General features: G+C 40.4%; 1 protein-coding gene and 1 long non-coding RNA gene across 2 annotated transcripts in view; one reads left to right on the forward strand and one right to left on the reverse strand.

The window, feature by feature from the left end:
- Positions 1–257: 257 nt before the first annotated feature.
- On the reverse strand, positions 258–4,082 carry LOC142100100 (uncharacterized). Its single transcript, XR_012678700.1, has 3 exons — positions 4,037–4,082; positions 503–1,736; positions 258–456 (listed from the first exon to the last, which is right to left on the reverse strand). It is a non-coding gene; the product is annotated as an uncharacterized LOC142100100 (long non-coding RNA).
- Positions 4,083–5,295: 1,213 nt separating this feature from the next.
- RGS21 (regulator of G protein signaling 21) overlaps positions 5,296–26,440 on the forward strand; it is a 124,564-nt gene continuing 103,419 nt past the window's right edge. Inside the window, exon 1 of the mRNA XM_075182725.1 lies at positions 5,296–5,378. The gene's annotated coding sequence lies outside the window, so the exon portion shown is untranslated. The remainder of the gene's footprint in view (positions 5,379–26,440) is intronic.

Genomic DNA, 26,440 nt, shown 5'->3' on the forward strand with positions numbered 1-26,440 from the left:
TGTGAGGCCTTTTGTCCTGTGTGTTAGAACTTGTGTAAACAATGTAAACAGCAAAGTATTTGGGAATTCAGAGATTGATGTCAATTTTGTTAAAGTTTACAATCACGTTAACTCCAAGCTTGGAGGAAATATCACATCATGATGTTAAATAGCTGATGTAAAATGTCAGACATTTTGGGGCCAGCAAAGAGTTCAGGGGGCTGTTTTACCTACTGCAAGCATGTCTGCAAAACTGTATAAAAAGAGCTCTACTGTCACAACCTCCCCCTGTTGCTTACCCTTTCATCTCAATAGTGCTCTGGGATCATAGCAAACCAGAATCAGTGCAGATCTCCACTAAAAATTAGTTTATTGAGCTCCAGCCTGATCTAGGGTGAGTGGATCTAAGGACTGCACAGGACTCCTCCACAGACACCCCCTCTCCAGTCCGACAGCAAGGCCCAACTTCCCACCAGCCTGGGCTGATCTAGACCTCTAGTGGAACGTCCTGGTTGACTCACACCCGCTCCTGGATATCAACTTAGTACCCTGTTGAGCTACTTGGACCCATAGAGCTCCCCTGATGAGATCACTGGTCTTAACTTACAACCAGCAACTCAGAGTGCCATCCATTAGCATACCTGCCCACTCAACCACTGAGAGGCTCCCTCCCACCTATGATTAACTCCTCCCCTACAACAGCTGTCATCATTTCTACCTCTAATATGCCTAAACAGGGCTCTGGTGTCCCAGAAAGAACTCTGAGCCAAATACTAATCCTTCCCCTGCCTCTCCGATATCAACAGGCAGCCACGACTTGATACCATAACAGGGGTTTCAACCTCCAGGTTTGTCACCTTAATGGCCCTGTACAACATAAGTACAATTGGCTCTGTCTCATCCTGGTGCCCCTAGCTCCTGCATAGGCTCGCAATTGAGACTTCTTCACTAACCTAGTTTAATCATAGTTTCTGGTTTTGTTTCCCAGACCAAACAGCCCCGCAAAGTTGTTGTGCCTACCACTAGCGCCACTCATACCTGACAAATTACAACCAGGTCACTCACAAGCCTACTTCTAATGAAGAGTTCATTATCAGTCATTCCAATGGGCCTCCTACTCCCTCAGGTAGTGCTACAGCATCCACACTCATTATAATGTGTTCAGTGCAATTGAAACAAAAGGAGTCCCTCTCTCACCATCCCTCCCACAGGAATTTAGTAGGGATTTAGAAGGGGGTCTAAATGGAAAGTCCAACACCACTGCTACATTGGCAGTGACACAAGACTTCTACATACTCCCATGAGCTTGTATTTAAAGCCTCCATGTTATAATCACCTACTTTAATGGGGGATGACAGATTCAAACATCCTGCTCTATAATACTAATCAGTCATGATATAAAACTACTATGGAGATTGCATCTACTCTTACTATTTCTATGGGGAAGGACAGAAAGGGTTCATTCAACTAGAAGATCCTCCTCCACAATTTGATCTGCTCCAGTATCTCACTAACTCAAGCTCTTTGTCTGCCCATTATAGCACAACCTCCTACCATGTCTAAGACTCCCTCAACTGTTTCAGGGAACAAGCCCGCCTCTACTGCAAATGAAGACCCAGGAGAAATTCTCAAACACCTCAATAGTTTGTAAAAAATGCAACATTTGTAGAATCTTGAACAGAGATTCCAAGAGGGGCTAAATTCACAACTTGCTAACATCCAGCCAGATCTCTCAAGTTGCAGCCAGGGTGAAATCCCTGAAAAAAAAAGGATAATTAGGATAATACTCTTGCAAGAAAAGGTCAACAGCCAGATAAAAGAGATATTTGAAATACAATATGCTTTAAAGAACTTGACAACCAGTGTAGGCATTATAGAGGGATACCTGATAAAATTCCCACTGACAACATTGTTGATGCACTTAAAAAATATTTATTGAGATCTTGGATGTTGATCCCAACAATTTAATAATGTTTGATATTAAGCATAGGCTGCTTAGGCCAAGAGGCCCCAAGACTTGGCAATTGTGGGAAATTATTTGTAACCTTCATTATTAAAAAGTTAAGGAGGAGATCCTTCAAAATCCAAAAGGTTCAAGGAAATTAAATTCAATGGTCGTAAAGTCCAAGTTTCCAATATTTATCTTGGTGCACCAGTAGAGGGCACAAGAGAAAGTCTCAGCCTTCAAATTGCCTGGAGCACATAGTTGACACCTGACTATCACACTATTGTGTGTTGTTTATTTTCTTCAAATGCACTACTATTATTTAATTTTTACCTAGAGAAGATAATCTTATACTTTTAGCAGTCTGGTTTTCATAATTATCCTAACCGATTTATCAGTCCAATATAAATGCCCATCCTTCTCAAGTGTATCTACTCACCCCCCTTCACTTGTTAACAAAGCCGTTAATGACCTTGTCCACTTCTCTGTTATACAGTTATGGCCAAAAGTTTTGAGAATGATACAAGTATTGGTTTTAACAAAGTTTGCTGTTTCAGTGTTTTTAGACCTTTTTGTCAAATGTTGCTATGGTATTCTGAAGTATATTTACAAACATTTCATGAGTGTCAATTACATTAACTGTATGAAAAGAGTCAATATTTGCAGTGTTGACCCTTCTTTTTGAAGACCTCTGCAATTCGCCCTGGCATGCTGTCAATCAAATTCTGGGCCGCATACTGACTGATGGCTGCCCATTCTTATCTAAGCAATGCTTGGAGTTTGTCAGAATTTGTGGGTTTTGCTTGTCCACCCGCCTCTTGAGGATTGACCGCAAGTTCTCAATGGGATTAAAGTCAGGGAAGTTTCCTGGCCATGGACCCAAAATTTTGATATTTTTATCCCCGAGCCACTTACTTATCCCTTTTGCCTTATATCAAGGTGCTCCATCATGCTGGAAAAGACATTGTTCATCATCAAACTGTTCTTGGATGGTTGAGAGAAGTTGCTCTTGAAGGATATTTTGGTACCATTCTTTATTCATGGCTGTGTTCTTAGGTAAAATTGTGAGTGAGCCCACTCCCTTGGCCGAGAAGCAACCCCACACATGAATGGTCTCAGGATGCTTTACTGTTGGCATGACTGATGGTAGCACTCATCTTTCCTTCTCTGGACAAGCATTTTTCCAGATGCCCCAAACAATCTGAAAGGGGATTCATCAGAGAAAATTACTTTACCACAATCCTCAGAAGTCCAATCCCTGTACTTTTTGTAGATTATCAGTCTGTCCCTGATGTTTGTCCTGGAGAGAAGTGGCTTCTTTGTTGGCCTTCTGTACACGAGGCCATCCTCCAAAAGTCTTCGCCTCACTGTGCGTACAGATGCACTCACACCTGACTGCCGTCATTCCAGAGCAAGCTCTGCACTGGTAGTGCCCCAATCAGCTGAGGAGACGGTCCTGGTGCTTGCTGGACGTTCTTGGGCGCCCTGAAGCCCTCTTCATAACTATTGAACCTCTCTCCTTGAAGTTCTTGATGATCCGATAAATGGTTGATTTAGGTGCAATCTTACTAGCAGCAATATCTTTTCTGTGAAGCCCTTTTTGTGCTGAGCAATGATGACTGCACGTGTTTCCAAGCAGCTAACCATGGTTAACAGATGAAGAACAATCATTTCAAGCACCACCCTCCTTCTAAAGCTTCCAGTCTGTTATTTTAACTTATTCAGCATGTCAGAGTGATCTCCAGCCTTGTCCTCATCTACACTCTCACCTGTGTTAATGAGGGAATCACTGACCTGATGTCAACTGGTCCTTTAGTAGCCGGGCTGAAATGCAGTGGCAATGTTGTTTTTGGGATAAAGTTCATTGTCATGACAAAGAGACACTTTGAAATTAATTGCAATTCATCTGATCACTCTTCATGACTTTCTGGAGTATATGCAAATTGCTATCATAAAAACGGAGGCAGCAGACTTTGTAAAAAATAATATTTGTGTCATTCTCCAAACTCTTGGCCATGGCTGTATATGGTCAGATCTGGAATTACTTTAGAAATTTTACTTCCAAAGACATGATCTTTTTTACCCCCTGGCAGATTTACATGCTTCCCATACCTCTTTGAGCAGTTATCTTCCAGTTAATGAATTTGGAGTGGTGATGAACTTTTTGCTACCTTAAGCTAAGTGTTTTTTGCTATATTTTTTAAAAAGTAACAATTTCTTTTTATTGTATTATATAGTCTTTATATACTCTTTCCTCTCTCGCACATGGGGTAAATGTATGATTTCTGTAAGTTGCCGGAAACCGGCGACTTTGCAGTGAAAATTTAAAGGGGCAATGGCTTGTAAAGGCAAACTTGCCTTTAGTGCAGAAATCGGACATTCATACATTTACCCCCTGGTGTAGATAAGGTTGACCATTTACACTCTCCGCAGCTGTGTTTTTGTTTGTATGGTTAATTCTTTTATGCTTGCTGTTTGTGATACCCTTCTCCTCTCTCCTTCCTTTGTTTCTCCTCCCTTCCTCCTGTCTCCTTTCTCATGCCCTGCCCCCAGGTTCCAGGAGTGTACGCAGTTGTCTGGAAAGGGAAAAAAGATCACTCGACTCACCCACTTTCATGGGGGATGGGAGGGGGATACTGGCTAAAGTGAAGATATTTAATAGGCCAATCTTTTTTCTTTCTTGTATGCTGGAGCAGATTGAATTGTATTTGATGACCTTATTAGGGAGTTAAAAGAAAAAGAAAAGATAGAAGTAATAGCAAACTACCAAAAAAGATGGATGCAATGGATATTTAATGTGAACACCCTGACTTCAGATGGTCTTAATTTTGAAATTCAGACTAAAATGGTTACTGGAATAATAGTTTATTTGAAAGGTATTAATGTTACTTTCGTTTATGTAAAAACAAATTTCTTTTGATGTGATGTAAATACATTTTACCTGAAAAACTTGAATTCGCTATCAATTTGTGATTTATTTGTATCTTTAGAAGTGTAGATATACACCTCGATATATTTTATATTTGCATTCCATTGTTTACTTGGGTGGAATGCAAATCAAAATTTCACAGGAAGTCTCATCATTGGTTATTCCAGATTACCTTGTGCGTTCCACCTTTAAAGTGGATCCACCAGAAGTAACATTGTCTAGAATGTAATTTGTATGTGGTCATTCCCCTATTTGTAATAAGCGATTTGTTTGTTGGAACTTTCAGGGATTATTGTGGAATAAGGCTGTTACCTGATACAACAGAAGCAGCACTCCATTTGTTTGTGATATGGACCGCAAACAGGAAATAATATTCTAATCAACGTGCATTTCACAGTACTATTAAACAGGAAGTCCAGATGATTTATATGCTTTTTGTACTCTTTTGGTTTTAATAATATTTCTAGCATTTATGAATGTATTTGTTTTACCATTATGGATAAAGGTGAACAATCTATTGTCCAGGTAAGTTGTTTTCTTGCAAATGTGATTGGTACATGGGGCGATAAACAGATGGAGCTGTTCAGTGTTCCCTCAAGCTTGGGTAAAGACCGTTGTGAAGGAGCTCCAAAAACAGAGCTCCGGCGTCTGTGTATGCTAGTGTATGCTAGGGTAATCACGGAGGAGTGATGAATCTCGCTTGGCAACGTGCAGTTGGTGGTGGTGTATGTGTGTGCGAGGGGGGGGATGAAGAGCACTGTCTCCACGTCCGTACAGATGCAGGCAGGGAGAATGAGGCTTGGGCTATATTAGCCCAGCTCCTATCTCTGTTCAACCTCTCAGCTACTGCATTGCAGTAAATACTTACTGTTTCCCTGTGCACTCTGCATACACCAAGTACTATTATGCAACTAACTGTGCCATATTCATTTATGTTGTTTTAACTACTAATTTATCCTAACTCTGACTCTATACTGATTTTTAACCCTATATTTGCCCCATTCATTCAATATACTGTTTATAACCCTGTCAGCGAGATTTCTTGAGTGGTCAGTGATCAGATAAGCTGTAACCATACAGCCAGAAAGACAAATGACAAACCAACATCTATAATGTTTAGTCACGTAGACATTGTAGCACTGCGCAAGCATAAATCAAGTCCTTTATCAGCAAATATTAAACAAAAGCATATACATCTCTTCCAGATACTGTTTAGAACATGACATAATTGTTACAAATCATAGTTGCAGTTTTTGCATCTCCCTGAAACTTGCTAAAATCTAAAGCATATTGTGACTTGCAAAGTTGTAGGCTAAACAATATTATTTTGAACAATCTGAAATTGAGTTAACTCTTTCAATTCCCCTCTTTTTGTTAAAAAAAAAATCACCTCTAATCTACCGTAACAGGCATGATTGACCCCCATAGCAACTAGTATGTCACAATTTAGGAATCTTAATGTATTCCAAATCATTGGATCCAAACATCCATTAGTATTGCTATTCGGTTATCAATCACATATACCTATTCTCTGTCCTTTCCTGACTCACCTTTTAATCTGGCCCTCACATCTAATATCTACACCCATATTCAACTTACTTGCAATATTCTGTTTGTCATTTTAAGCAGTAACTGATTAATAGCTGTATGCAATAACTAAGTCTTAGGTTGCTTAAGTCTGAAAACAATTTAATTGATAATAGATGTTGCTTAATTTCTGCTGCTAAAATATAGTATAATATGACCTCTATTAAGATATGGAGGGATGAAGAGTCCAACAACACAGGAAAAAAGTAGATGCACAGGAATGGGATTAGCTGCCAGCATGTAGATTATCTGGACGTAGAGGAGGCCCTACTGTCAGTTCATCTATAGCATTCATTGGTTTTAGCATAGCTAATTGCAAATGTGAAAACAAAAAGTTAATTTGGAAAGTTTCTTGAAACACAAATTACTCTTGTATTTGACTGTTACAATGCAGACAGGTATGCCGTCCTCCTTGTCGCAGAAGCAGGGCCTCCGAGAGGGGGGCGAGCGGGTACTAATTAACTGGGCCCGGGCCCTCACTCTGAAATTTTTATTTATTTTTTTACTTATTTTTAAAAAAAACTTTTTTCTTTTTTCCCACTGTGTTTTTTTCCCTACGCAGCCGGGGTGGGGGGGGGGGGGGGGGGGGATTTGCGATCATGTGTGTATACAAATACTCACATGATCGCGGCGCTGGCGTCCCTCTTCCCCTCTCTGTACTTGCAATGTATGTCAGGCGTAACGCCCGACATTCAGTGAAGAACCGAGCACAGAAGAAGGCAGAAGACAGAAGAGAGAGGAAAATAAAATAAAATAAAGATGAAAGAAAGCAATACAGAGGTAAGTGAAAGAGGAGAAACGCAGAGAGGCACAGGGGGATAAAGAAAAGAGAGGGACAAAGGCAGCATAGCACAGGGGGATGATGAAAGGAGGGGCAAAGACAGCATGGCACAGGGGGATAAAGAAAAGAGGGACAAAGACAGCATGGCACAGGGGTTAAAAAAAAAGAGGGACAAAGACAGCATGGCACAGGGGGATAAAGAAAAGAGGGACAAAGACAGCATGGCACAGGGGGATAAAGAAAGGGACAAAGGTAGCATGGAGGGCACAGTGCGATCATAAGGGGGCATAGCATGGTGATGATGAAGGGGCGCAGTAATGTGTGTGTGATGGCACAAGGAGCTTTTGGCAATGTAGTGTGTGTGAGGTAGATGGTGGCTAATTAATGGTTGCTATTTTGTTTGCGGGGTAATGGGAATACTATTATTTTAATGTTGGGGGCTCTAGGAAGGCCTAATTATTAATCATGGGTGCTATTGATTTAACGGCAGGGCTGGTTGTAATTTTCTAAATGTAGCCATTTTTTTCCAAATAGGGTCCCCCAACATTCCAGGACCCAGACAAGCCGCAACTAAAGAAACCTGCGGCCACATAGGGTGAAAGTGAGAAGAACAGGTAGGAGAGAGCAGGAGAGTGTGTGAAATGTTGTGATTCTAGTGGGACAATGTAAATTTTTGTTGAGTGTTCTGCCCAATGTAAGGTACAGGCCAAGACTGTGAATTCTCTGTGTACACACTGCATTCTTTCTGTACTACACTGTAGTGCTAGATGTCTTGAAAGTCAGGAGTGCTTGGACATATGTGACGCTCCAGTGAATTCAGGGCCTAGCGCTTTTCCCCCACCAGCCATGCCCCAACGATGCATAGCCACGCCCCCAATTTTATGACCACACCAAATAGTAACTGTGGGCCGCCGCAAAGTGGCGGCGCAAAATTTTTCAACATACACACCTATAAGGGGGCCCCATGAAGTTGTTGTACCGGGGCCCTGAATTCCTCTTGGCAGCCCTGTGCAGAAAGTGGCAATTAGGACAATGTACAGTGGTATAGTCAGTACAGGATCAGATTCTGTCACAAATCCTATAACTGTGTCAGCTTCTGTTGAGCAAGCAGCACTTTGCAGTCAGGAGATTCTTTATCAGCAAAATTCACAATTGAACTAAAATAGAAAGGAAACAAAAATCATTATTATTATTATATGAAGTAATGATTGCAGGATACCTGAGAACCACCTACCAATTCCCTTAAACCAGTTTGCAGAATTTAGCCAACCAAACCATTCCCAATCAGTAACAAGCTCTATTTAGTGATTCTTTTTGAAAACTCCTCCTTTAACTTGAGTATTTCCTACATATGTTCACTGATAATATATTCAGGATCATCAGTATTATTGGTAAAGAATGTGCAACATTGGACCCCAAACTGAGTATATAATACAGTAAAATATCCTCCTAATTGAGCAGTCATATAGTCAAGAACATTAAATGCTGTATCAGCTCTTTCTTTATCATTTTGTGTTCCTTTGCCACACATCTGAATGTCTAATCATATATGTCTGTTATGTTGTCTATTAATTACCCAGATCTCTGATGAGGTCATAGTTATCGTTTATTCCTCTAATTGGGCTTGTCCTGTATTCTGTACCCCATCTATATTGTGGCATCATGGCTTGAAGAAAGGGGGGGGGGGCCTCTGGTTTAACCTCCCTTCTGTGTCTGCTAAGTAGATTCTGATTAACCTGTAATGCTTATTTAAATTCTAGATGTGACATTACATTGGTGTAGGGCATAAGCCATGTGTCACTCACCGGACTGTGAGTGCTTCTTCCCGGACATTTAGGAACCGTGGCCGTCCTCCATCCTGAGGGACTGCGCATGCGCAGCCCTTTCTATACCTCCAGTGTATGTTCCTTTAACTTAATTGGCAGATCAGGCAACCTCCCTATGTTAAGCACCTGTGGTCAACGCCACGTTGCCTGATCTTGGAGTCTCATTCCCCATGAGTCTCTGAAGGTGTTCCTGTGTTTCCTCGTTTATTCAGCCCAGCTGATTCCTGTGGTTTCCAAACCACTTCTACCTCTGTGGTTTCCAAACCACTTCTACTACTGTGGTTCCCATACCACTTCTACCATCTACTGTATCATCGTGACTGTGAGCTGATTCCTATCCGCTGCCTCCGTGCACTACAGTCTTCTAGCCACTTCAACTCTACCATGTATCATTGGGACTGTTAGCTGATGCCTATCCGCTGCCTCCGTGCACTACAGTCTTTCATTCACATCCACTCACCTGTTCATGATTGTGACTGCCAGCTGATTCCTATCCGCTGCCTCCGTGCACTACAGGCTTCAACCTGCAACTCGTCTGTGTTTCATCATCGTGACTGTTTGGCTGATTCCTATCCGCTGCCTCCGTGCACTACAGTCTTCAACCTGCAACTCGTCTGTGTTTCATCATCGTGACTGCTGGCTGATTCCTATCCGCTGCCTCCGTGCGCTACAGTCTTCAACCTGCAACTCGTCTGTGTTTCATCATCGTGACTGCTAGCTGATTCCTATCCGCTGCCTCCGTGCACTACAGTCTTCAACCTGCAACCCGTCTGTGTTTCATCGTGACTGTTTAGCTGATTCCTATCCGCTGCCTCTGTGCGCTGCAGTCTTCAGTCCTTGTCTACTCTCCCGTGTTTCCTTGAGTCTGCTGCCACTATTGCTACCCGCTACTCTCCGTGATCAACTGTTCCAGTTCAACTCTGCTCCGGTGTCCCATCGTTTCTGCACCCGCTGGTTGCTATTGGCTACCTCCGTGTTCCCGCAGAGACCCGCTGCTGTTACTTCTCAGCGCTACTCATCCATCTACTGCTGATCCGCTCTCCACGCCTTCCTGTGTTCCCTGCTGGTCTACCTACCTGTGCGCTGCACCTGCTAGACCACCGCTTCACCCATCCAGGGACTTTGCATCCTGCCGGCCTCCTGCCGTTCAGGTATCTCTGCACTCCTGTCTGACTGCCTTCTCCTGAACCACGGTATGCATACTTCCCATTGACTGTGCTGTGTATTGCATCCCTTGCTGGACTGTGTTGGTTCTCCTCTGGAGTGTACTATCCGCTGAGTCTATTGCCATCATTGACTGTGTTGGTTCTCCTCTGGAGTGTACTATCCGCTGAGTCTATTGCCATCATTGACTGTGTTATCTCATGCTGGATTTCTTCAAGAGACTTTCTATATTGGCAGTGTTGTTCAGTCATTTATACATTTATATTGTGCATATTACTGTGGATCAAACTCAAGGTGCCCGTGTATATATTGTGTTGCAGTCTCTCCCCGTGCACCTCCTCACATATATATTCAGTGGTACAACTTGCTAGTGGCAGACCACTGACCCCTGTTTACAGTTTCACCTGTTCCAGTATCCTCTCACATAGCAGTGGTACAACTTGCTAACGCAGACCACTGACTCCCCGGATACCTTCACTTGGATTCCATTCCTTCACTCAGACAGCGGTACAACTTGCTATCCGCAGACCGCTGACCCTCATCACCTCCTCGTTTCTGTTGGACATTCCTCCTCACTATAGCAGTGGTACAACTTGCTACCGCAGACCACTGACTACCTTCACGTGTCCTTTGTCCATACAGTTCCTCGTGTATTACTACCTCCATATTGCCAGTGCTGCTAGTCATAGACTTTCCTGAGCATCTCATCATCTGCTATTTCCTGTTCCGTGATCACCCTGCTACCAGAGTACCATATTACCACCTATACTGCTCTGGTAAGCCTATCACCTGGTGATCCCTGGGTAAAGACTCCTAGTGCCCGTGACACCATGCAAGGGTACAGTTCCCAAATACTCCAAAGGGGAGCCATTTGAATGCTTTTTTACCACATATACAGTATATGCCTGACGGGAGGACATGTGGGATGTTAAACTGTATTTTATATATTGTTGAAAATGTATGTGTCAAATTTTTCCAATCCCATGTAAGATCACCCTGCCAAACTTCAGTACAATTCATATCATTTGTCTGATTTAACACTTTTAGCCATTGCTTAGACTTAGGGTTTATTTGTATCTTAGAATACTTGGAATATGTGTTTGCTGCTGGTGTATTATCATTAGTTCATTTCAGGCCACAAAGTGTCACGTTGTGCTCTTAAGTTGCTGTAAAATGTACGTGATTGTGTGAGAGGACAATTTATACTTTCCATGGGTAAGTCCATATTATTTAAGATCAAATTATCTTGTCCAGCAGACCAGTAGTTTGTACGATCAGGGCCTACTCATGGAGATTTTATACAAGATTCTGGGGTTTTACTCATACTTGCCAACTCTCCCGGATTGTCCGGGAGACTCCCGCATTTTGCAAGAGTCTCCCGGACGAGTGTGGCAATCTCCCTGATAGGAAGGGGGAAAAATTTAGTTTAAACGCCGCGATTCACCCGGAATCGCGGCGTTTAGCCCCGCCCCCACTGTAAAATGACGCGATTTGCCTCATTCCGACACGGGGGCGGGGCCAAAATAACGCGATTTCGCAGCCCCGCCCCCTGCACGCCCACGTCCCAGCCGGCATCTCCCGGAAAAGGAAAAAAAAATGTTGGCAAGTATGGTTTTACTAAACATCACTATTGGCAAGCTGTGAGCCTTTTCAGCATATTTATGTTCTACTTTTAAGGAATCTGTACTGTAAGGAATCTGTTTCAAATGCTTCATTTTTAATTACACTGCAATCCAGGGAAAGGCAGAGTAACTGGGGGGGTGCTCTGGTACAAGACTAACAGCATCTTTTGTCCAGAGGTGTACCACAATGATCAGTAATACTTTTATACGGGGGACATGTTATGACATTTAGGGGTATATTTACTAAACTGCGGGTTTGAAAAAGTGGAGATGTTGCCTATAGCAACCAATCAGATTCTAGCTGTCATTTTGTAGAATGCACTAAGTAAATAAAAGCTAGGATCTGATTGGTTGCTATAGGCAACATCTCCACTTTTCCAAACCCACAGTTTAGTAAATCTAGCCCTTAGTGTTTTCTCTCTTGGAGATGCTGTATGTTGCATGAACACCTATAAAGAAAACGATAATTCCCAGGGTCTTCTATCTGGCTTAGGACTTAGGAGGGTGTATTGACCTTTCATCATACAACCTTTGTAATAACAATACAAACATCATGATTTTAGATGTAATTACTCTAATTATTATTTTTTGCGGTGAGATGTGTGGATCCAGGTATCTCGTCCAGCCACCTTTACTGGGGTTGGAGTGGTGAGGAGGATTTGATATGGCCCTTCAAATTTAGGGATCCAATCCTTTTCTCACATGTTTCTTTATGCACACCCAGTCACCTGGTTGGAGGTCATGCATCTCATCAGATAGGTTGGGATATGGAATAGAAGCATATACCTTGTGATGTATTTGTGTTAGTTCTTGTTGCAATTGTATGTAATACAATTGCAACAAGAACATTTGGTATTTTGTACTTCTGTCGTCCAGTGTTCAACAGAGCCGCTGTCAGTGCGCTTCAAAGTCTGGGTATCTCTGTGCATACCTCCAAAGTCGTCAGCGATATTTCTTGAGTGGTCAGTGATCAGATAAGTGGTATCCATATGGGCGGAGAGACAAATAAACACATGCAGGTGGAGTGTTGCATAAGCTCTGAATTTATCGAAACAAATCAATATCTATATATAATTTTTTAGTCACGTAGACATTGTAGCACTGCGCAAGCGTAAATCATAAAGTCAGCAAATATTAAACAAAAGCATATACATCTCTTGCAGATACTGTTTAGAACAGGACATAATTGTTACAAATCATAGTTACAGATCTTGCATATCCCTGAAACTTGCTAACAAATTAAGCATATTGTGACTAAACAATATTCTTTTGAAAAATCTGAAATCGAGTCAACTCTTTCAACCCTAACTCTGACATTTTCTTTCAATATATTGTTATAACCCTAATTCCAAATTCATTTAACCCTACAACTCCACAATCAACATACTAATTTAACTCTAACTCTATTATAAATATCTACAATTTAGCCTTAATTCTGCAATATCAGTCTATTAACCCCTGCAAGTTTAATATAATGTTTAACCCTATCTAATCTATACTGGATGCTGTCCTAGTATTTCTCTCTCTTTACCCGATCATTGTCTCTCTCTCTCCCTCCCCCACCTCAATCATGCATGCTTACTCTCTCTCTCTCTCACACACACTTACACTCCTCTCAACTCATATGCACTCCTGCATGCTTGCACATGCCTTTTTTTCCATCTCCTCCCCTAACACATGCACAACCAACATTGTTACATATTAACATTCCACTTGCATACATCGCAATCATCTCAATTTAGGATAAACAGTCCTGTTTTGAGGGCTCTGTCCCACCAAAGATAAAATTAATTTTTTATTAGTTACTCACCCTATCGCTCCAATTTATTATCATTTGCCCAAAATCCACAAGCACTTAACCTCAACCTGCCGTCACAATCATTGTTACATGGCCATATAAATCAACTTCTACTTATATAGGTGCACCTATACAATTGATGGTTATATTTGGGTACTGCAGTACATATGTTTAATCTACTTTATATCTAGTGGCTTGATCATGGTTATGTTTTATATATGTTTAATATATTTTATTTATGTCAAATAAATTTTATTTGCTCGGAATTTTCAGTGTTTACCAGTTCATTGTGGCGGTGATACCATAGTATATTTATCTGAGTTCTAAATATGTTTTTGAGGCTGCAGACCTCATACTTTGGTATCATTAGCTTACTACCATATTTATAGCGCCAAGTTACATTGTTTTTTAATTACTATACCTGTATGTTTGGAATAAACAAACAAACGCCACACAGCTAAGGCCATGTTATATACCTGACCAATTTTATATATATATATATATATATATATATATATATATATATATATATATATATAGCCAGATATGTGAAAAGAAGGTGCTGTAGGGAGGAGATATAAAAACTGAAATGCAATATAAAGTGAGGTTTGTTTTTTGCTGCTTTATTTATTTTCATTGTTTAAGATTTATTATTTATAATGATAAAGTATTGATGGGTTAAGCAGCACTGAAATAGCCTCTTTTTTTATATTGATGAGTATATATTGTACTGAAAACCTTTAAAGATGGGCCGCTACTTATGGGCCAATGCTGTGTGCTTGCCCCTGAGCTAAAGTCTGCCGGCCCCTGAGTGAGGGGACAAAACAAATTCTAATGACCCAGACCTGTTCACTCCCAGTCTAAAGCTGGGTACACACTACACGGTTTTCGTCCAATAATCGGCTGAATCAGCCGACATACGACCGCTCGTTCAAAAGTCGGGTCAGTGTGTGCAGTGGCACGATGGTCAAAAGTCTGCCCAAATGGACGATTGTCGCCTCATTGGGTTGGTCGTACCTTTTAATATTTTCGTTCCAATCTCGTTTCCGCTGTGTAGTGTGTATAAACTTCCGACCGATCCACGACAATCCTCCAATACTTCCTCGACCTGGGGGGCGTGTGTATGTTAATTTTTTGATGTCTGTCCCAGTCCCACGTGGTGCGGAATCCGCACATCACTGACTAGTGTTTTGTATCGATGTATATTGCACCTGTCTGGCTGCAGACCATTACACTTGTGTAAAGCATGTGTGTTATTTATATTTACTCTTTATACACTTATACCTTTATAACCTATTAAAGTTATATTAACCTTGATTAACTTATAATTGTGAAGAACCCAGAATAAACCAGACAGTGTTCAAGCAACATTTTTATTGCAGGAAAAGGGTACAAAAATGTTAACACAAACAGCTGTCTGAAAAATCTGCATGAGAAGTGAGCGCGCCCATACCAATCAGAGAGCTGAGTACTGCAGAGTATTAGGGTGCTACTGGCTTGTGGCAGAACAGGTCTTGATGTTGCTTGGGTTTCTATTCCCTTTGATTTCTTTATCTACGATACAAGGAAATAAAAAAATGTTTACCATTTAACTTCTATATCTGTAATTTATATACAACGACATAAATACTCTCATTTTCTCACCTTTCACACTGCTCAAGATCAGTTTATATTTTGGTCCCTGTGGCGAAATCGCAACAATAGCGGGCTTAACCTCCAAGCATTCTAGAAAACAGGCGCCATTTTGGTTATTATAACGGTACAGGTTTGTGCCCAAACCATTTAGCTTTATGTGACACTAAAATGAAATAAAGTCCTTCTAACAGGTAGACTACATGTGCTACTGACCTTTTTTATTGTCGTTGTCGTCCTAGTCCAGTACTTTGACCATCATCTCCACCTCTCTTGGGCTCATTGGATTTGCTCTTTGCTCTTCTTGAGTATCTCCATCCCCCACCTTAACTTTTCCAACATTTTTTGGCCCTTCCAGCACCATCTCTGACTCTATCTCCGTCTCCGTCTCCATAGATGCAACCCCCACTGACACCTTCTCCTCACCCGCAACCCTCACTGACATCTTCTCCTCACCCACAACCGCCACTGCCACTTGCTCACTCACCATTTTCTGATGCTCCCTCGGCGTCAAACAGGTTCCTCTGTAATTTTATACACTCAGACATGGGCGTTTGTTTCTGCTGTGGACCAATCTGCGATGATGCCTGCCGAGAATGGAGCATTCCATTACATACAAAGGGATTTTATTATTAGGGAATATTCATTGCATTGCACTTTAGCAGTTAAATGTTTTTCTAAATTTTGAAATGTATATTACTAAACTTCTATTTTACAGAAATGAATGAAGAGAAAGTATAGTCTTCTCTTTTTATGCAGCTTTGGGTGTTAACTTTAGCGAAAGCTCTGCCCCTTTATACTAATGCCTTTGATATCTTGTTACATTTCCCGCAAATGTCGCTGCAGTGTGTATGAAATTAAAATCATTGTTCACGACAACATGGCTGTAAAAAGTCGCTAAAGGGACGTCCGCTCTTCCCTTTATCGTCCTAAACAAGGCTAGTGTGTATGCAGTCCATGGACCGAGCGATCGGAGCATCGATCGCATGTAAAATCGCTCAGCATAAAAAGTTGGTGAAAAATTCTGTAGTGTGTATCCAGCTTTAGTGGCGGAGACACAATTTAAAATTCTGTCAAGATGGTACAGAATCCCTGACTTGCTACATGTGACAAGATGGGTCAGACAGGCACCATCTTCCCTATTTGTCACTTTGAACATATAGGATGTAGTATGCTTGTATGAATAGTTGAATTGTCCTTTTTATAGTTTTTTTAATCAACACATTGCCATCTCTGTGAATAAAAACTGTATCAAGATGGGCTTAAATATACCTACTTTATTCTTTAAAAAAAAAAAAGCCATGTGGGTTCCATGTATTCATGGATGTACTGTTACCTGGCCCACTTTCCACTCCCACAGTGAGAACAGAAAGTCTGGATCATCCAAAACTTTTTCCATACCATCACAAACAAATGGGAGGGCTTAAAAACAAGGAGGCTCTCTTACCCAACCAGGATTAAGTCTTTCATTAACTGGTGTAAGCAGCTACTGTTCTCGCTGGGATTGTATCAGACTCCTGGGCACCAACTGGGCGGGGGGCACCACATGGAGTTGGCATCACTCCACTTCCAGCTTCTACCTCTTATGATGTATGAGTCAGTGACATCCTGGGTGAATATCCTGGATGTAGGTTTGGTTCTCCACCATTAGAAAAATGGACTGGTTAAGAAGGCCCTGCAATGGGAGCTAGGTGTGTTTGGGATTCATCTAAGCTTGGGGTTGGCGATTTGCTCCTAAAATCTTTTGTGATTCTGTCCTGTGATCCTCTGCAAACCTGTACTGTGATCCTGCTGTTGTTCGCAACTTGTAGTGGGCATTCTGCATTGGCAAAAAATCCACTCCATCAGGAGATGCTCGTGAGTCCTTTCTCCTAGTGTGCTTGTAGGAGTATGGTGACTGGGGTTCAGACTCCCACCACAAATGTAGAGAGCTTGTGGCCGAGCAGTCGGGGCCATTAAGGACGAGGTTCATCATTGCCAGCTCCATCAGCAGAGTTGTATCTACAGATTGGACGGAGACTCGTATCTATCAGTGCGGCCGGAAGAAGTGTACACAGCACGGAGAGGAGGAGAGCACTTTTGCAGCTTGGGCAGGAGACAATCTGGAACCCATTTCTTTCAAAGTACAGGAACTAAAGCTTGGCCTTCGAACTGTATATCTTGATATGGCTGGATTTCTACTGAACTTTATAGCGGATGCTATATTATTAATGCTGGTATGTTGTGGGAACTCTTGAGATCTGATGATATGCTCTGTGTTATTTTTATCTGTGTTCTAGCAATTGTTTTTACAGTTGTGTTTTTGCATTACCGTAATATACTGTTGCAGCTTTCATCTCTCCTTGTCTGTGTGATTTAAAAACCCCTAGTCACTAGGGTCACCTTTCTGGCTTATACCTTAATACCCTTGTATCATCACACTACATTTTCACTGAATGTTCCAGCCTCCTACTGGAAATGCAACTCTGACACAGGTACCTTCTTTCATATACGGCGGGAGGGAACAAAAATAACCCCATATTAGTAAGCAGTGCTTAGCCTTTCAAAAAAAAAGGGGGCAACTGCACTATCAAACCTTAAATTTTGCCTTGACCACACACACTAATGACACATATATCATCTATTATATCTCATTAACCCCTCCCTCTAGAATGTCAGCAAATCACAGTCAGAACTCTTTACCCTTTGTCTCATTTCTTTCCACACTCTGCACCCATACTTTTATTATTCTGCATAACTGTATCCAGGGCCGGTGCTAGGGTCCACGGCGCCCTAGGCATTTTTAAAAAGGCGACCGCCCTCCTCCCTCCTCTCCTTATCTTGTCTCACCACCGCCGCCTCTCTGCTCCGTCTCCTCCCCTCCACTCACTGACACTAGTAAGTGGAGGGGCGGAGATGGAGCAGAGAGGCGGCGGTGGTGACAAAATAGCCTCTTCCCCCCCCCCTCCCCGTGCATCTGAATGCTGTGCGGCGGCCGTGACAGGTATGGCCAGCTGTCGTCGCACAGTTTTAAAGTCTTTTAGTATTCTGTGGCGCCCTCCAGAGCCCGGCGTCCTAGGCAAGTGCCTAACCTTGCCAAATGGGAGCGCCGGGCCTGACTGTATCTTTTATTATGTTTGCGCTTTTCATGCATGTTTTATCTGTATTCTTATATGGTTCTGTTTCATTATACAAATAAACAGTGGTGGTGATGATGAAGTGTTATGTGGGAACTGGGGGTGGGCTCTAAAGTTAATGTGAAACTATCAAATTCCATTTACATTTTCCATACCATCACTACTAAATTTCCACTTCAAACCACTGGTCATATAGATTTTTATTTGTCGTTGGATGAAATCGCTTTGGCAGCAATGGATAGATTGCAAAAATTCTCTGTATTATGATTTCAATGGCTGGAGTTCAAAGAAATTTCCACTTTCAAATTTTATTTCTTACCATAAACACCTACAGTATAGGTTCAAAAACAACTTTATTATATTTAAGAGAAAGGTATCTGCAACCTTTGCAGACTGTGATCTGACCTTTTCCCTATACCATCAACCCTTTACCCTCTGCTTTATGTGTATGTCTTACACCTACCTTAAATATTGTGTCTATTAAGTGTATCACTAATTTTTATATTTTGCCTGTTTATATTTCCTTGCTATATAAGTTCATTGTAAAAAGGAAAAAAAATAAAGAATATGTAAAAATAAAAAATCTTGGCATGTAATAAAGGATCCTGTCCTATTTGCATGTGATATCTCCCTTTGTAAGCCTTCATATGTTTACCCCTCAATTCTTCCACACTTTTTACCTTCAACAACTGATGGTATGTTGTGAGGATCTGTGAAACAGAAATTTCTATGTCTGGCATTTTTGTTACTCATTGTGGTTACTTCTGATGTTTTTCAATACAGTGCTTCGGAAACATAATGTTTTGGTCACCAACTTCACAACTCTAATTTGCATTGGCTGCATATGGGATGACTTGCTACAATGGTTGATAACAACCACCCCTTCCCATCTTGGCCTGCTTCAAGTCATTGAACTCCTTTTGCAGACTCTCATATGGGGAGGAAATTGGGGGATGAACTGCACTTTTTAGCCATGTTGTTATCAGGAAGTATCAGTGATGTAACTATAACATCTCCTTGGAAAAGAACTTCAGGGGTTAAATTCCACCTCCACAGTGAACACTCAGGAGTTCAGTGAATTAAGCTACTATTGTTATTTCTGTTTGCTCCCTATTGTCCACTAGTGAGCTCTACAGGCTGCCTGGAGCCAGACCCAGCAGGGGTCACATGAGGGAAGACACCAGAGGAGGTAGTGGAGGGGGCTGGATAGTGTGAGAAGCCCACCAATCGAGACCTTTTGCAACTCCCCTGGGCAGGCAGTTCCCAAGGTGGGATTAGGAGGCGATAAAAGTGGCTACCCTGGGGAGTTGGACATGTATGTGACTGACTTTGGCCAAGATGTGATGCTCTGCCAGAGATGTGCTGTGGAACCTATCTCATTTGATTTATTTGAACTGATTTCCTCACTTGTTGGACCTGCTATTGTTAAGGGAACTGTGCTGTACCTATCCCACTAGATTTATATGAACTGATTTTGTCACTTGTTGAACCTGCTATTGTTAAGGGGACCATGCTGTACCTATCCCATTAGATTTATATGAACTGATTTCCTCACTTGTTGGACCTGCTATCATTACGGGGCCATGCTGTATTTAATTCTGTTCTGCAGAATAAATCATTCTTCTATTTTTCCTCTAATACCGTGTCTGAGTAATTTGGGAAACACGTATCTTCACAGGGGAGCTGTGGGAATGCATTAATTCTTCACATCATTCACAGCTATCTCTCTTTCCTCCATTGTTTCCATAGTTTCAACAATTGAGAAGAAGTAATACCATGGTATATTGTCTATGGGAAACCTACTGTTTACCAAAACTAGCTACATTTGTCTCTGTGTTACTGCAAAGGTCCTGTCCCTCTATCTGTGGCCTCTGCTGTTCTATATCACATTCACCTCAGGTACAGTTGTTTGAACCATTAAATGGCTAAACACAGTGAACAGTGATGCCTTTAGTGCTGGGGATCTCTCTTGGAGCATTGCGCTTTTCATGAAATGTGTGAACTAGTCCATATCAAGACCATTCCATCTCTCCAATACATTCACTGTGTTACTGGCCAATGAAAGATGGTCACTAGCAAAACCATCAGCACATTTCACATAAGAATTGTATAGCATTAATCATCTGTTATGATTTTTCTGCAATTATTTCCTATGGATTCTAATATACAATTCTTATGCAATTACATATCAGGAACAATGTTATTTCTCTGCATCTGTAGCCAGTGTGACATAATTTTGGGTCCTGGGTAATACTACCCAACCCCTGTGACTCCTGAGCAGTAAGAATTATGCCATCTACCATGTGATCCCAGTCTCAAACCCCATGGCAATATGTATTCTCCTGGATGCTGTGCATATTTCTGTCTACATTTAACTAGTTCCCTGAGTAATTCAATGATTCCCTAGTAAGAGCTTGTTCTGCTTCTGTTCTACTCCCCAACTGTCTTATATCAGTGCCTCCAGCAGGTGTAACTGGTCCTGTTCTAATAAACTGATTGACTTCCTGTCTAGTCCAAATTGTGTTTGTTTTTTTTATTCATCGTGGATGAAATGATGAGCTAGAATTGGGGACCTACTTTTAATGTACGTAGCTCCTCCGACCTTTAGTTTCATAGACTACATGTGTTTATTACAGAGAGAGCACATTTTGTGAAATAATAGCTTCACCATTTTGTGAGTGTCAGCAATCTTACTGCAAAATAGTTCTGAATCTGCTACTAACCACATGATGTGATGTCATTGTCTATGGAATATATATATACATATACATTATATATAAAGGAATAGTTAGATTGATCCCAATATTTATCCCTGCAATACACCATTAATAACAAACCCAGTCCAGGGATCCTTACTGTATGGAAAGTTCACCATGATTGACATCTCAGAAAAGGATTGAGGAAATTACATAGTGTAGTATGTATGATTTTTTTTTAATAATAAAGAATAATATATGCATTTACTTAAAATAAGTAAAACAACAGCTTGTCTGGGAGTTCTTGAAATCCTCACTGCCTTGTAGCAGCAATTAGTCTCAAAAGACTTTTCTCTAGGCTCTCAATGAATAGAAAGTACACACAGACTAGAGAATTGAAGTATTGCCTCAACAAAGTTCAGCAGAGGTGTTCAGGTAGACTCCTACACATTTTGGCCATTGCAGACTTTACCAAGGGGAACCTGAGAATATACTTATTCCAAGTTATTTATTTTTTAATTAATGTGAGATGTAAAAATCCCTAATTTCCAAAAATGTAAATTGTAGAACTGTGTTTTTCATCAGTATATGTTACCAACTTGTGAGTTTTAGTGACATGGGAAGATATCTCTTACATGGAGTTTTATCTATATTTTCAGTCTTGGATGTCAGAACATCTATTATGAAACATGGAAACTATAATTAAGGGACCAATTAAATTCACTACTGTTAGCAAATGTATTAGGTGTTCCCTGATAAGCTACAGTAAATGATATTGAAGCTTTATGTTGAAATATTGAACAAAAAGTATCTAACAGTGGAGAATTAAGATAACCTGGTACCCTGTGCTGAATATTTGCCAAGCGTCCTTACTTCACACATGATAATTGACTACATGTCAAAAGTACACTAAGCAGAGCTCCATGGAAAGCAGGTATATGATCAACCCAATCATGGGCTTTGGCATGTAGTCATGGAGGGTGGGATATGAAATTCCTAAGTCGAAAATACTGACACCAATAACAATATAGTAAAATGTAAGAAATACCTAACTTTCTAAACACTGACTAGCACTAAATCCCGACACCATAAATACTAATATATAAGAAATACTGACACAATAACATGCTGACAGTGTGACTGCTGACATTGAAAATGCTGACAGTCACACTGCTGAAATTAAGGGGGCAATGCGAGCTGATCAACCCCTTTACACTATAAATAGACCTCGCTGTGTATTTCTCATACAGCATCGCAGTGCTTGAGAAACACAAATCGTTTGTCTGTGATTTTTTTTTGTGTTTCAAGCATGCTCCCGGGAACTATTTTGGTGTCCTTTCGACTGAAAACCAGAAGATGTTTCAAGCCATTTTGGATTACAAAAGGGTGTCTTTAGACCAGAAGAAAAGAAGATTATTTTTTTTGACTTTTAGATATAATTTGGGATCTTTGGACCAGAAGATAAAAATATTATTCACCTGGACTATTGGAAGATAAGTTTTTTTGGGAGAGCTACTGGAATATTAATATTGGAATACTGGAATATTAGGGTTTTATTTGGACATGGTTACAAGAGTTTTTGGAGTGAAAGATAAGGAGATTGGATGCTATACAGAAGAAGACTCCGATGGTATTTTAGGATTTTTTTTAAATTAAAATAATGTTGTTATAACAAGGGTGTTGTATTTTATTTAAGGGGTCTAATTATATTTATTAAAGTAATTTGGTGATAATGAGGGTGTAGTGGTTTATTTAACATTTTACTTGGGGGTACTACAAGTTTTCACAATCCCTGGGAGTCAGGGCATGGTGGCACTTGTGATTCTCCATGTGCCACCATGCCCTGACTGCCATGGGTATGCTGGTGCTTGTAGTTCTATATGCACCAGCATGCCCAGACTCTTAATGGCAGGGACTTGTAGTTCCACAAACTAAAAAGGTGTTTTCTTTATTTTTAACACTTTTTTTTGTGCATTATTACCCTACACCCACTGGCTGGGTATTCCTAAATGTGGGCCGCACAATTTTTTTGCGCACCCTGCTCCCTAGGGAATCCAGTCCTGTGCTGAACAGCCTGGGGTCGGTTGTCATTATGGCAGGGGGACCCACTGTCGTGTGTCCCCATGCTATAGTACCACCTATCCCGACTGATTTGCCTAGTGTTGCGGTGAACACATCTATCCCCCCAATTTCCTCCCAATTTTAATAGTGTTTATAGGGAAGGGGGGACTCTACATTTTTTTTTTTTATCCCTTTGTTTTTGTCATTATACAGCCGCCAGACCGGCTCGCATTGCCCCCCTTAATGCCGGCAGTGTGACTGTCGACATTTTTAGTGTCAGCAATCACACTGTCGGAATTTTATTGTGTCTGCATTTCTTACATATAGCCATTTATGGTGTCTGGATTTAGAAATGGTCAGTGCTATAATGATGGGTATTTTTTACTTGACACTATTTTATGTGTCAGCATTTTACTGTCAGTGTTATTGGTGTCAGCAATTTCGGCTTAGGAAATATGATTACCACCGGTCATGGATAGAGTGGTCCTGCCACATAAAACTCTCCCCTTGTCACATATTATTCCTCAAACTCTCTCTCATAAATGCCACATATAGCACCCACCCTCTCTCCCGTTCTTACAAATGATATATTAGAGAATGTTAGGAAAGGATATGTGACAAGAGGGAAGTACTTTTCCCTTGTCACACATACCCCAATCTCTCCCATACCCTACTTTAATGTTTCTACCTGCTGCAGTGTTTAGTGGAGGAGAACTCTTGTGTTCTTCACAACATCTCCCACTGTTGCTCCTCCATGTGGGAAAGAACTTTAGTGCTCTGCACCAACATTATAGAGCAGATCCGTGTGAAGTGCTGCACTCTGACCCCTTGTTCACAACAATAAACCAAAGTTGCCTGAATGTCTTGTGGTGGAAGTAAGACCCGCACCCAGACACCTAAGATCCCACCGTGAACAGCATCTCAGCAGTAGGCCCGCTCGACCCAGCGCAATAAAAACAAGTGGAGGTAGGTGTGAAGAAAGCAGACTTTTGTTGTTACACAGCAATGTGCTCAATATGCCTATTGTGAGATGGTAGTATTGCTTACACTGGCTTGTTTTATTGTTTAAAAGAAGCCAGGTGGGTAACGAAGTGGCGAAAGTCAGGTGCTATGTCAAGTAAAAACTGACTAAAATCATGCAAGTATATCCTAATCATTTGAAATTCAAACACATTTATATTAGAAATAGGGTAAGCACTGAGAGTTAATTTTCTTATGCAAAATAAATGTGTGGTAAATACTGCAAAAGCAAATCATGCTCATGGAAAGATTTTTTTTAAGATTTTCCAGCAATTGGAATACCACTAAACCTGTTTTGCATCTTAAAATAAGGATTGTTTGCATACACTATGACAGCTGGCCTAACTATTCAGCATTGCTTGCCAGTGTGTGGTTACCTATGTATATCAATGTTGGTTTTTAAATTGAAAAGGACAGAAAGCTCTTTTTTTACTTATCATTATCCTAAGCTCCTGCTTTTACTGGTCTCATAAATGACAGAAAATACAATTTGTAGAATTTTGTCAAGAGTACTACAGGTATAACAGCTTGCAAGAGACAATACACAAAAAGAAGAAAAGTTTGACAACTGTATTGGAGAGGTGGTCAGCGAAATAAATATATATGTAAGTAAAATGTATATTTACAATTTCTTCTGTTTTCAAATAAAATGTTATATGTTGATGCCATCATGCCAGACCAATACTTGTTATATTTTATTATGTGTATATCAATATTGTACTGTATATTGTATTCACTGTGTATTTTTGTAATATAAATAATATTGATAATTTATACGATTCATTTTGTCCGTGCTTGCAGTAAATTTTTAATTGACACATATATCTTTATCAGTATTAACTTAACTCCTATTCTACATTTAAAAACAATGTCCTAGACATATGTACACAGCACATGGCAACAATTTCACAATACTGTAATCCCACCTACTAAAAAATAATCTCAGTACTAGAAATAAAATAAAGTAAATAAAATGATAGATGATGTGGTTTTCATGTTTTAAAAGTTATGTGTACTGGACATTTGTGCAAGTTTGTTTCTATTATGTAACAAATTTGTGCTTCCTTATACTCACTATTATGAAAACCGTAATGTTCCCAATGTTTAGTAAAAGCAAAAATTCACCAATATTCCATTATCTTGTACAAAAGTTAATATAGTTTTTTTCCTTTTTTTCTTAAAGTGTGTAAAAGATTTCTAACGATTGCATGAAACATAGTAAAAACAGAAATAGTGACAGATTAGTTTTAATCTATTTCCACAAATCTTGCAATACATTTTATATTTCTATCAACTGCCGCATTGAGAAAAAAAAATTAGACGACGATGATTGATGGGTTATTATGATTATAATAAACAGCATCACTTTTTATACTCATTCAACATTTAAACACGTCAGATTTGTTAGTCTATTGATAAAATGTACACAGTAGCTTAATGACAATTTACATTTGGTGGTACGCATCTCATGGCTTTACACGGGTACGCTTCAATGGTCCACCCATAATATCTTCTGGTCCATGCTTCCTCTGTTTCCTCAGGAACAACCTCCATAAACTGGAAGTAGACCTGAATTTGCAGAGAAGCAGAAAAATCTTTTGAAGATGCATTGTAAACAACACATCAAAGTCCAACCTCCTACCCATTTACTACCACCCCTAAGATTAAATAAACTTTTCCATGATTGTCCTAAAATACTGCTTGTTTAAACATTCATTACTGCTTAAATAAATCCTGTGAGTGAGGAAAAAGGGAGGAAACAGGACTGTTTTTAAAACGTGTGTTTTGTGTGCATGTGAAGCTTTTTATTACATTGCTAGTGCTTCTCTGCTGAGGGCCTATACATTTAATGACACCACCTATACTAAACATAAAATGAAATCAATGGGCACCATATACTACCCCACATCCCAACCCTGAAGTAGTTCCAGTACATGAAAGCCTGAACTGGTTTCCACTACACAAGGGAGGCCATAGGTGTGGAGTCCCTGCTATAATGAAGACATGCTTCAGGACTGGAAGCAGTGAGGAGGGTGGCATATCTACTTTGTTCCATTTCAGTCTTGTACTGATTCCATGCCTTGTCCTTGTATATATACACAACTACTATTGTGATAGTTATTAAAGAAAGTTGTGTAATTAACTCCATAGTGATAATAATAAAGACAAAATATATGATTTAGGTAAAAGTGACTTATGACTTTACCTGTACTACTAAATTCCTGGTAACCTTTAAATCATGCAAGGTCACTTGAGCTCCAGATCTTGGCTGAAGTGCAGCCCT

This window comes from Mixophyes fleayi, chromosome 8, assembly GCF_038048845.1.
Source record: "Mixophyes fleayi isolate aMixFle1 chromosome 8, aMixFle1.hap1, whole genome shotgun sequence".
Taxonomy (NCBI): Eukaryota; Metazoa; Chordata; class Amphibia; order Anura; family Limnodynastidae; genus Mixophyes; species Mixophyes fleayi.